The sequence below is a fragment of the Thunnus maccoyii genome, chromosome 18 (assembly GCF_910596095.1).
Source record: "Thunnus maccoyii chromosome 18, fThuMac1.1, whole genome shotgun sequence".
In the NCBI taxonomy this organism is placed as follows: Eukaryota; Metazoa; Chordata; class Actinopteri; order Scombriformes; family Scombridae; genus Thunnus; species Thunnus maccoyii.
The window spans coordinates 11,095,841-11,107,463 of NC_056550.1; the positions used below are offsets into that span (position 1 = coordinate 11,095,841).

Genomic DNA, 11,623 nt, shown 5'->3' on the forward strand with positions numbered 1-11,623 from the left:
CAGGAGATTGAGGTTGGAGAGAAAAAGAAAGGTTGAGGAAAAAGTGAGAGAAAAAAAAGGGGGAAAGAAAGGAGGTGACATTCACCAGTGGGGGAAAAAAAAAAAATTGAATAGAGGAATTGATGGGAGAGAGGCTGGCTGTCTCAGATGGAGAGAGGGAGAGAAGGTCAAGGGGATGAGGCTCCGCTGCTCCACAAATTACTGCTCAGCTAGTCGTTGGCGTTTCCCGATAATTTGCAGCCCAAGGGGAGAAGAAGATCGTTAGTGATTGTAGTGGATAGATATGAGAGGGGAAATATATTGCTATGGACTTTTCTCTGGGTTTCAATAGTAGATCCATAAAGAGAGTGCTTATGGGAGCAAGGGCTAGGGTCAGAGCCGTTGGCTGACCGTGAGGAGGAGGAGTGCGAGACTTTTTTGATAGTCGGCCATCACACGCTCACACACTCTCAACGTATCATCGTGAATGGTATGGAAATGAGAGAAATAGTTCTGCTATGACAGTCTTGGATATAAGTTTGGGGTTGGTTTGTGGCTACATGGTGATATATTTCAGTAGTTATGCATATCTTTACATATATTTTACATTTCCTCACAGTTGGAATTAACTCCTTGATTAAATGATTTCACATATAAATGATGTGCACAGTAGCTAAACTCAATAAGTATAACTATATTCCATGTAATTTGAGAAAGCATCAGTGTGAGTGCCTTAATATTATGCAGGAATAAAGGAGTATGCAAAACTGCAGCGCACAGTCACATCTACCATCTCATTTCATGCATGCAAAACTTTTAAAGGCAAAACAATTGATTTCATAATAATGAATAATAAAAAGTATTTGTGAATATCTCACATTGTCTGTTACTTCTGGTAATGCAGTTAGATTTGAGCATCTGGGCATCGCACACGTCCACAACGATAAGGACAGCAGCTCTTCAACAGCACTTTGATCACAGTGTCTGGAATACTGCATAAGGCGGTGTCAGGTTGGGGAAAAAAAATCATAAAGAATAAAGAAAATGTGTATGACACAGTAAAATTTGTGGCATTGTTGGTATGTACAGCACTCAGCAACAGAGACTTGCAAACACTGCATAGAGGCACCAGAGAAACACACGTTGTAAGCCACAGTGCTGCAACCACACCACAGCAGTTCGTTTGTGCCATGAATCATGCATGCTGTTGGCCACTTGTGAACATCGTGCCTTCTTCTGTAATAAATCTTCACAGACAAATTGTCTATGCACCTCTTCTCTCCTAACAGAGGGGTGAAGTGTGGGTGTCACTTGCGGAGGGCTGAGACCTGAGCTGGAGAGGAGAAGAGGGAGAGGGGGATAGTCAAAGGAGAGCAGCCCCCATGAGAGCTGGTTAGCTGATTGTGTTGTTTCCCAGCCTGGGGGTCGAGACCAAGGTAAAGGTTGCAAGATGGTAAACAGGATAAGGAAGAAGACAAAACAGATTTTGCAGCACAAAAATAAGATTATGCAAACCTTTGTTTTTTTCTTGTGAGTTACTGGATAATTTTACCCCAAAGAAGAAAAGAAATGAATCAAACAAAAATGATTATTTGGATCACACTTTGTAGCAACCAGTAATGAGAGCCTGTTAATAGATAGCTTTGTTTTAAGGGGTAAGGGGTTTTAAGGGGTGTTTTAATGACTAATTTTTGATCATTTCAAACAAGTACAAAAAGGGATTTTTGGCAGGAACGCTTTATTGTATGGCCTTATTGCTGCAGTAGATATCAAGAAATCTAGATCTTCAAAAGTTCAAGGACTTCAGTTAATCAAGTTTATACAATAATTCAATTAATGGAAACGTAACAAGAGCTGTATGTAACAGAAACATCTACTATTCCCATGTTTTTGTTGTTGTTAATGGATTATTTGATATGAATATTTATACATTTACTAATCAGTTATCTTAGTCACCATCTTTTTGTCTAAATATCAAAGACTTCACGCAAAAAATATTATATTAAAATCTAGCTGTAGTTGTATCAAACTGTATGGATAGTTTAGTTTTATTTGTCTAGGTTTTGAGATATCTATCTCTGAGATTTCCGCCTCCACTCCAATACAATAAAGGTTAATGGGATCTTGTTTCAGATGCTCACAGCTTTGGAAAAATTACATTAAGAAATTCAACAGCTAGTGAGAATTTTTTTTTTCTTTTTTTTTGTAATTTTGGTGAGTCAGTCCTATAGGCAAAACACAGCAAGCAATGTCATTATTTCTAGCTCTTAACTCTTTAACTATGTCATATTGTGTAAGTGCTTGTTCTCCATAATACCTTCACTTTTGCCCTTCGTCTTTGCTTGTTGGGAAGCTTGTAACAATCTGTGAGATCTGAGAGGGTACAGTGTAGGTCAGGTGTTTTTTGCGAGGCTCAGCGACAAGGGCCAGAGAGTGATGGAGTGTCCATCTGCTCAAATCTATCGAACGTGTTGACAAGCGATTCATTTCTCTGCCTTCTAGACAGTTGTGCATAATAGACAGATGCCTCCAGTCCTCTACAAAGAGATGAATGTCAGCTGATATCTGGGTCGACTGTAGTTTCTACTGTAGCATGCGGTGGTATAAGTGGGTCAAAGTAATGTGTGTGTGTTTACATCTATATGACATATTGTGTGTCTCTGAATGAATGACTGTTTACAAGACTGATATGTATTCATGTCACTTACTCCTGCATTATCCATCACACCAGCTTACCTGAGGTTGGTGTTAAAGTATTTGTTTGGGAGCACGTGTGTGTGTGTGTGTGTGTATAGGTGCTAAATGTGATATTGTTTGGTTGGTGCACCTCACTTCATTACCCTCCCTTCCTCCTTCCTCCCAGCTACAGACAGACTCAGCAGTTGGGAACACACAAACTCTCAGTACTCCCTGTACTGTATACACACCGACCCAGCCACAAAAACACACACATACATGCACACTCAGCACACACACAGAAATACACCCTGAAACAAGACATCAGTTGAGCTGACTGCAGCACATTGCCACACATTGCCGGTCCCTCGTGGGTGCTCTCATGCGCTGTCACCCCGGGCCTGACTCAGCCAGCCGCCGGCCCAGCGCTCTCACCTGGATGCAACTCATAGGACCGTACCATCATTCATATCTCCTGTAGAAATGTAATTATTTTGCATCATCGTGTTACTCTCCCCTGGAAAATTCATTTTGCTGTCTCACAGATATCTGCCAACCCAGAGAGATTGCAGATTTTTAATAGCTGGAACTCTACTGCAGACACTCGTCGGAGCAGAATTAATGTGTTGCTCTGTGGTGTGTGTGTGTGTGTATGCATGTGTGTGCTTGTCTGTGTGTGATGTTTGTTTGTTTATTTGTTATGGTGGTGATGGTGTTACGGCTTGTTTTGGCGGAGGCTTGTACTGCTCTCCTCGCTGGCAGGCTGACAGGCTCCTGGAGCAGATGGTGCCGACTGAGAACATGAGCACTGCCATGCCCTTGGATGGGACAGGAAATCTCTCTCTCCCTCACTTCACTTGATTCTGTTTTTTTCTTTCTCTTATCCTCCTTTGCATCTCTCCATTCCTTTTCTTTTTTCTACCTGTCTCTGTTTTTTCTTTTGTTTTTGAATGAAAATAGGATACAAGGGAAATGCAGGCCTTGAAAGTGACTTTGCATGACTCCCTCTTGCAGCATTCATTTTCTTGCAGGACACAACTGTTTTAAAAAATCACTTTTTTTGCATAAGTATAACCCCTGTAGTGCAATAAATATGCTAATAACTGATGATTTTAATATACTCTCCTATGTATGTCCTCCACTTTGTTTGAAATGTGTTTTGCTTTAGTTCCCGCTGTTAAGCAGCTAACCTCTGACCGCTGACCACTGGGAGAAGCTGTAAGCATGGCTTAGCCTTCATTAAGCCTGTCTTCTCTGCCCAAGCCGCTTATTACTGATAGTAGTTAACCGAGGGCTGGACATGTGACCCAACAACAGCCAACTTTCTCTCCAGATGTCACAGTGGCATATCACCCCTGTCTTTCTTTTGTTTTTATTGAAGGAATGATACAATACAGGTTGCGTAATGCATTACATGTCCCTCCATTCTTGTTTTTTTTTAAAAACAAGATTCCCCTCATCCACCCTCCGCAAACACAACTTGGCAGCTGATGTGTTCACAATACAACATTTAACAAATATAAGTGCGCATTTTCACAGCCATGCCTCTACACTCTTCCAAGACATAGGCCAACACATATCCAAATGTTATTATTCAGAATACACTCATTTACAATGCATCAACCATCCTTTGAGGTAATCAATGTTCATGTATGTATATATATATATATATGCATATACACATACATGTTTTGGTTTTTTTTAAAAGGAGAGAACAAAAGAGAGAGAGAGAAAAAAGAAAAAAGCAAAGCCCCAACTATAATCAAATGCCCTCATCCAGTGGATAGTTCCCTAAGATTTTCAAAATATAACAAGAAAGGTTCCCATTTTGAGTAAAACTTTTTCACAAACCCCCTCAGTGTAAATTTAATCTTTTCTAGTTTTAGAAAAAATATGTCCTCCAGCCAGGCAGCAGCAGATGGAGGTAGATTTCCAGACCAGCAAAATTCTCCTACGGGCCAAAAGTGATGTGAATGCAATGATATCAGACTGTTTTGCATTTAAATCCAAAGTTTCATCTGCTGTACCAAATATAGCTATAAGCGGGCAAGGCCTTAATGTCACCCCAAGAACCTCACTGATGGTTTTAAAAACCATTGCCCAGTAGTTTTCATGCTGCAGGCAAGACCAAAATGCATGCGCTAGATTGGCTGGAGAGAAGGAGCTCCTGTCACAGCCAACCGCTGTCCAAGGATATATGTCACCAAGCCTGGCTTTGCTTAAATGAACCCCGCAAAACTTTAAATTGTATGAGCCCCAGTCTAGCACATGATGATGAGGAATGGACTCTCTTCAGTGCTTTCATTCTGTATTCTTCATTCAGATCCCAACCAAGTTCATTTTGTTTAGGTTTTGATCTACTAAAGACATCAGTTGAAAGTATAATACAGAGATCAGTCCTTTATCATCAAAGCTAAGAGTGAGTTTTTCCAACACTGTGGCAGGTGGGAGATCAGGAAAAGAGGGACATTTTTCCATGGCAAAGTGGTCAATCTGCAGGTATTTAAAGAAACTACTATGTGAGAGGCCATATTTTTCAAAACTATCAAATATGTTGTTGGTGTATAAATCCTTAATGCACATGAGACCATTCAAACCCCATTGTCTAAAGGTTCTGCTACATCAATACAAGAGCATGTAAGTTGAACAAAACATCATTCATTGAACTCCTCAGTTAAATATCGGTGCATTTGCTCAGGACAGAGGATTAGGAGACAGTGGAGGCAGAGGGTCCACCAGCCAAGGGCCACATATCTGTCCTGTGGCCATAAACTATGCCCATCATGCAGGGCTGTAACAGACATCTGCAATCGCAGATGAGCTGGAGACTAATGCCTGCTGTCCTTATGCTGTGAAAGTCATGGCTGTGCTCCATTTCTTTGCTAGTGGGTCATTCCAGCATCCCCTGAGTTCAGTTGGAGGCATATGCCAATCTGCCGTAAGTTCAGCCATTCATGCGGTTATATCAGGCCTAGTCCGACATGCCAATGAATTTATTAAATTCCCCATGACACTTTCCAGCCAAGAATGGGTTAAATAGGAGTTCTGGATGAACTCTGGGTTCCCTGGGGTCTTGGGTGCAGTCAGTTGCATGCACGAGCAACTACATGCCCCGTCAGAGAACGCTCTGATATAGGTGAACTGTAAGGGAACCCATTCCATCAGCATCCAGGTGATTTGCAATGTAAAGTTACACATGTATTCGCAAATTATCCTGGATCAAGCCATGACTCATTTATACCGGGCAACTCTGTCATTACTGCAGTCTTCCAGACGGATCCCCCCTTGAAGGGGTGGCTGTTAGGGGACTATGGCTATCCATTAAAGACATGGCTGATTACACTGTTAATCATGCCTACAATACTGTGTGAGTTGTCAATCAATCGAAAACACGAAGCTTCAGATGTTTGGATAAGTCAGGTGGAACATTACAATACAGCCTTCATCTGAGCATTCTTTGTGGCATGTTGTGTGCTGCATAACATTGCCATACATCATGGATGTCCCTTGGAAGTTGATGAGGACACAGTACAGGACTTTAGAAGGCGTCATGCTGAACTATATATGCCAATGAACCCAAATACACCAGCAGCAGCACAGGCAAGTAGGGATCAGCTGGCAGAAGAGCTGCGTCATCTGTAGCCTGGTAAGCAAACTGATAAAAAAGTCCAAATATTGCATTTATTTGGACATTTTTAATTACATTGCATTTTACAAATGTTTTTCAAATGCCACTCTGGGGATTCACTGTTATCAGAGTCTAGAGAGGATCCAAGTGCAAATGAGAGGCAGAACACCAGTTAAGGAGATTTATTCACTTGGCAAAACAAAAAAACACTACAGCCATCAATGATATCTAAGTACTGGTGACCGTCAAACTATGGCACAGAAAATAACAAACAGAACTAATACGGGCTAACTTCTTTGACAGGCAGTGACTCACACATGAAAGCAGATTTCAAGATTCAGCAACCAGAACACACTAACAGAGGATGTATATGCTCTAGGAAACAGGTGAAAACAATGATTAAACTAAATAAAGTATTAGCTGAAATCTCCCGCTGGCAGGAGCCTTCCACTACTGTGAGTGGGGGAGAAAAAAAGAGCTCAGACAGCTCCTAGCTGCTGCCAACAGCATGATCAGCACCTTGGAGAGCACTGACAACTGTGTATGTTGATTTTTTACATGATTAAAACTAATTTTGAACTATATTTAACAAATATTCTTTAACATTTTTGAGATTACAGTGATCAAGTTTCCATACTTCCACCTCTCTTCTCCCTCCACAACTACCCCCTGCTCTTGCCTACTGGGTCTGGCCTCAGGATTTTCAGTAAGCAGAGCTGCATGACATTTACGGTTCATTTACTGAATGGCTTTGTTGTAGGTGTTAATGTAAAATAAACGATTTTAGTAAGAAGCCTGCATGGTTTGTACACATTGATTTATTGTTATCATTGCATTATCATTGCATTATCATTGAATTACCTTGGACACCCACCTTTAGCCCCCCAAAACCCTCAATGTTTTCAGCACTGAGGGTAGAGGCAGCGATGTCCTCTCCTGATGTCAGATCCTCAGTGGTCAGAGGTGGTCCTCCTCCCGTTTCCAGTAGCTTTTTTCAGTGATCAGCAAGCTTTTGTTTTCCCTGTCTTCTGACATCATTGCACTGCTTTCAACATGTTGCGGCTGTTTTGGTGATGCCAGAAGATGAGGACACGCTCACTGCTACATCCTCCCATGCCTGCTTCACCTCAGGGAACTTTGGTGGAACCCTGCTGTTGCTGTAGATGGTCTGCTTGCGTGCTTTCACTTTGTGCATGAGGAGATCCGTTTCCTCTGCAGAAAAGCATTCCTTCTTACTACTTGGCAAATCGCCATTATGATAGCAATCCACCAAGGTGCAAGTGCACTGGGCTTTTAAAGGGAATGAGAGATGACACTCTGTTTGGTTTATTGCATGTTATGCCTAAAACAGACCCATGATCAATTAAGAGACTAAGTACAATCCTTTTGAATCATGTGCCCGGCTCTGTGACCATTTTTTCCGCCATTAAACTAGCAAAAGTGGATTCGGACACGCCCTAAACGCACTTGTGCCATGTGGTTCAGACCGTGAGCTTAGATCGTTAAAATAGGGCCCTTTGTCTCAAGCAGACACCAGTGTGTATCAGGCAGGTGGAGCCAAAATAGTGCCTTTTTGATATCGGATGCCCAGGAATAATTAATAAGGCTAGGAAGGCCCAGTCCACTTACTTCACAACCTCTTTGGAGAATATACTTATTAACCCCTGGGATCTCGTTTTCCCAAATAAAGGAAGTTATAGATTGGTTGACTGAATTAAAAAAAATACTTAGATAAGAAGACTGGCAAGCACTGAAGGAGGAAGGAAAACTGGTAAGTGTAGTCATCTTCAATGATTGTATTCTCATCTCTCAAAATCAGCCTTCATTTGGCTAAATTCAGGCATATAGTTAGCTTCAAACAGAAATGTGAAAGAGCGGCTCATGTATATTCCTAGATATTTTAAACCATCTTGAGTTTAATATAAAGGCAAAGATTCCTGCTGGATCTGTAGGGCTAAGTTATTGATAGGAAAGCATTCACTTTTTTGGAGGTTTAGTTTTTAGGCGGAGAAGGCTCTAAAATGGCCTAATAATGACACAATTGCAGGGCCACTAGCTGTTGAGTCGTTAACATAAAGCAAGAGGTCCTCAGCATGTAGAGACACACAGTGTTCCATGGTTCCTCTCCTAATGCCTTGGAATAACATGGTTAACTTACATGCAATAGAAAGAGGCTCAACTGCGATTGCAAAGAGAAGCAGGGACAATGGGTAGTCTTGGCAAGCGCCACGTGTTGATGGGAAGTAATCAGATTTAGAGTAATTTGTCTATATGCATGCTAAAGGTGAATATTAATCAAGGCTGTAAATGTTCGGCCAAATCCAAGTTTTTCCAAGACACTAAACAAGTGCACCCATTTGACTCAATCAAACGCCCTCTCTGTACCTAAAGAGATAACAACCTCTGGACTGGGAGAGTCACTGGGTGAAAAAAGCACACCAGCCAGCCGATGAATATAAGAGAAAGAGTGACAATTTTTAATAAAACCTGTTTGATTATCTGAGATTATCTTAGGGAGGGGAGCTCTAAACAGTACAGCGGTACTTTAGACAAAATTTTGACATCCACATTCAAAAGTGAGATGGGGCGGTATGATCCACATTGAGTTGGGTCCTTGTCTTTTTTAAGAAGCGAAATAGATGCCTGTGAAAGGGGTAAGGTAAGGATTAATTTTCAAAAGATTCTTGAGACATTTCTAGAAGAACTAGTGTGAGCTTATCCATAAATTTCTTATAAAATTCTATCGGATAGCCATCAAGGCCTGGGGTTGTACCACTCTGCATTGCCATAATAGCATTATTAATGTCTTCCTGCCCAAGAGCCAGATCTAAATCTTCGACCTCCTCTGGTTGGAGAGTTGGTATTTCCAAATTGTCAAAAAATCAGATCCATCCATATTCGTTATATCTGAGGGGAATTCTGAGGGGTAAAGAGAGGGATCAAAGGCTGTAAAAGTACTATTAATTTCTTTTAGATTGCTTGTTATATTTTGGTGTGTGTCTTATATCTATGGAATAAGTCGTGATGTGGCTTGGCGCTTCAACTGGTGGGCCATAAGCCGGCTCACCTTGTCACCATATTCATAATAGAGGCCGCATGTCCTAAGTATTAATTGTTCTGATTGGTTTGTAGATATGACCTCTCAGGCAAGCTTTTAAAGTCTGCCAAAGTAAACAGTATGATAACGACTTGGTTTTATTAGTCTCTAAGAACACGTCTATGTTAGTTAATACAAAACTGCAGAATTTGGAAAGCAGAAGGGGGTTAAGTCTCTACAGAGGTCGTTCTCTAATGCTTAAAGGAAAGGTCTAGTGTCACTGTTGAGTGGTCTGATATAACTATAGCTGTATATTCAGTTTGTCTAGCCATTGGAATAAATGAGCCATCTATAAAGAAATAATCTAGTCCGAAAGAGAGTGATGGACATGAGAAATAAAAGAGAATTGCATAGCCGAAGGGTTCAAAAATCTCCAAGAGTCCACATAACCATTATGTTGCATAAATAGTGAGAAGGCCTTTGCTAGACCTATCAAGCAGTGGATCAATAGCACAGTTGGTGTGTGTTCAGATGACAAAACCTTATTTGCAAAGTGGACATCATCCCAGTAAGTGGCATAAACATTTACTAAGATGACAGGTTTCTGAAAAAGAGATCCAGAAACTATATTAGAACAACTGCATTCTTTTGGCAATTAGTATTGCTGCACACCTGGACCTACTATTAAATTTGGAGTGAAAAATAATTAACCCATACTTTACAGAGTCTGTTATGTTCTTCCGGTTTTTCTTGTAGAATCACTATATCTGTTTAAATTGTTTTATATGAGAGAAAACTTTAGCTCTTTTTAAAAGGACCATTAAGCCCCTTTACATTCCAAGATATAATCCTCAGAGTGGATTCCATCAGCGTCATTTATGTTAGCCATATTAAAAGACATACAGGGCTTGTAATCCGAAACAGTGTTAGGGCACCGGCTGCATGTGAGAAAACACAATGAAAAATAATTCTAGGCCATTCGTAACACTCAAAGTAATAAGATGCCATGGTAATTCCCCAAAAACATTCCCCCTCTCCCCTTATGGAAATAAGAAAAAACACTTAAAACCCGAAACCTAGATCTTCTTATCCAACTGAGGATGATCGCAGGCATTACAAAACAAAAAACTTCTAAAGCGTTCACCAAACAACTAAAACAAACAACTCCCTTCTTTGAAATTTGTTTGTTCGTTTGTTCTAACTTTAGGGTATGTAGGCTAAAGATAACACAGGTCAAGGAAAGCATTAAAAAAGAAACTATACCACAGGGATGCAGATTCTAGACATTTACATTTTGCTGATTAAAAGTTCTCGTTAATCAGATTCAGCAGCATGACAATTCAGTCCAACAAATTAACTTTTTTTTTCTTCTCTCTTTTTTTTAAGTCATTGCGCTTCTCCTTCTTCCTCTTGTGATGACCCCTGTCATCTTGGAGATTTGCTGCTTATTTACCTGTTTGTTCTGGTCTATAGATGGCTTGTTGCACCAACTGGGAGCACCTGGCACTGGTGATCGCAGGGGATAAAGCCTGGCTGCAGCTAACAGGCTATGTCACTCTACTTTGACTGCTTGTGGCTGCTGCTGTGGACAGCTCTCTGCTCTCCCCTCCAGTTACCTGTTTTGGTTTGGTTTAGTCATGTTACCTTAGTTTTGTTATGTTTTACTTTCTTGCACCATACAACACTCACACACACATCTTACACCAATGCACACCATACATGGGTCATAAACAGTCATAAACTTGACCTGGTCCAGACCCTCCAAATTTTCGGGAATGCCAACCACTTTCACATTGGATCTCCACGAATGGTTATAGAGATCGTCTAAGTTCCCTTTTACATATGTGTTTTCACTCTGTAATGTGCGCAGCGCACACTAGTTGGTCTCTGTGGTCATTTAGGCCATCTTCAACCCTGTGAATGCATTCATTGTATGACTTGTAGTAGGACTTAACTTGCTCCAAAGTAGTGTTCACTGGTGACAAAGCGTCTTCAAGTTCTCTTTTTAGGGCAGAATGCACAGCTTGTGTCATATCGACAAGAAGTACTAAGCGAAGCCTCTGGAGGTTGTCTGGTAGCATTAGCCCAGCACCAGGCAGTGGTGCTTAAGCCATGTTCAAGGCCTCGCCATCTGGTTCCCCAGTTTTATTTCAGAGGTGCATTTTACTTGCCATTTCGGTGTCCATGTCCAAATGTCTCATTTGTACATAGAGTTGAATAATGAGTTACCTCAAGCGTACAGCAAAGATGAACAAGTAGACTATGAGTAGAAATCAGGAGCTGCACTCACAGGCAGCTGCTCG

General features: G+C 41.0%; 1 protein-coding gene across 5 annotated transcripts in view; it reads left to right on the forward strand.

Annotated features, from left to right (window-relative positions):
* LOC121884119 overlaps nt 1-11,623 on the forward strand; it is an 82,529-nt gene that overhangs the window by 27,353 nt on the left and 43,553 nt on the right. The window lies entirely within an intron of this gene.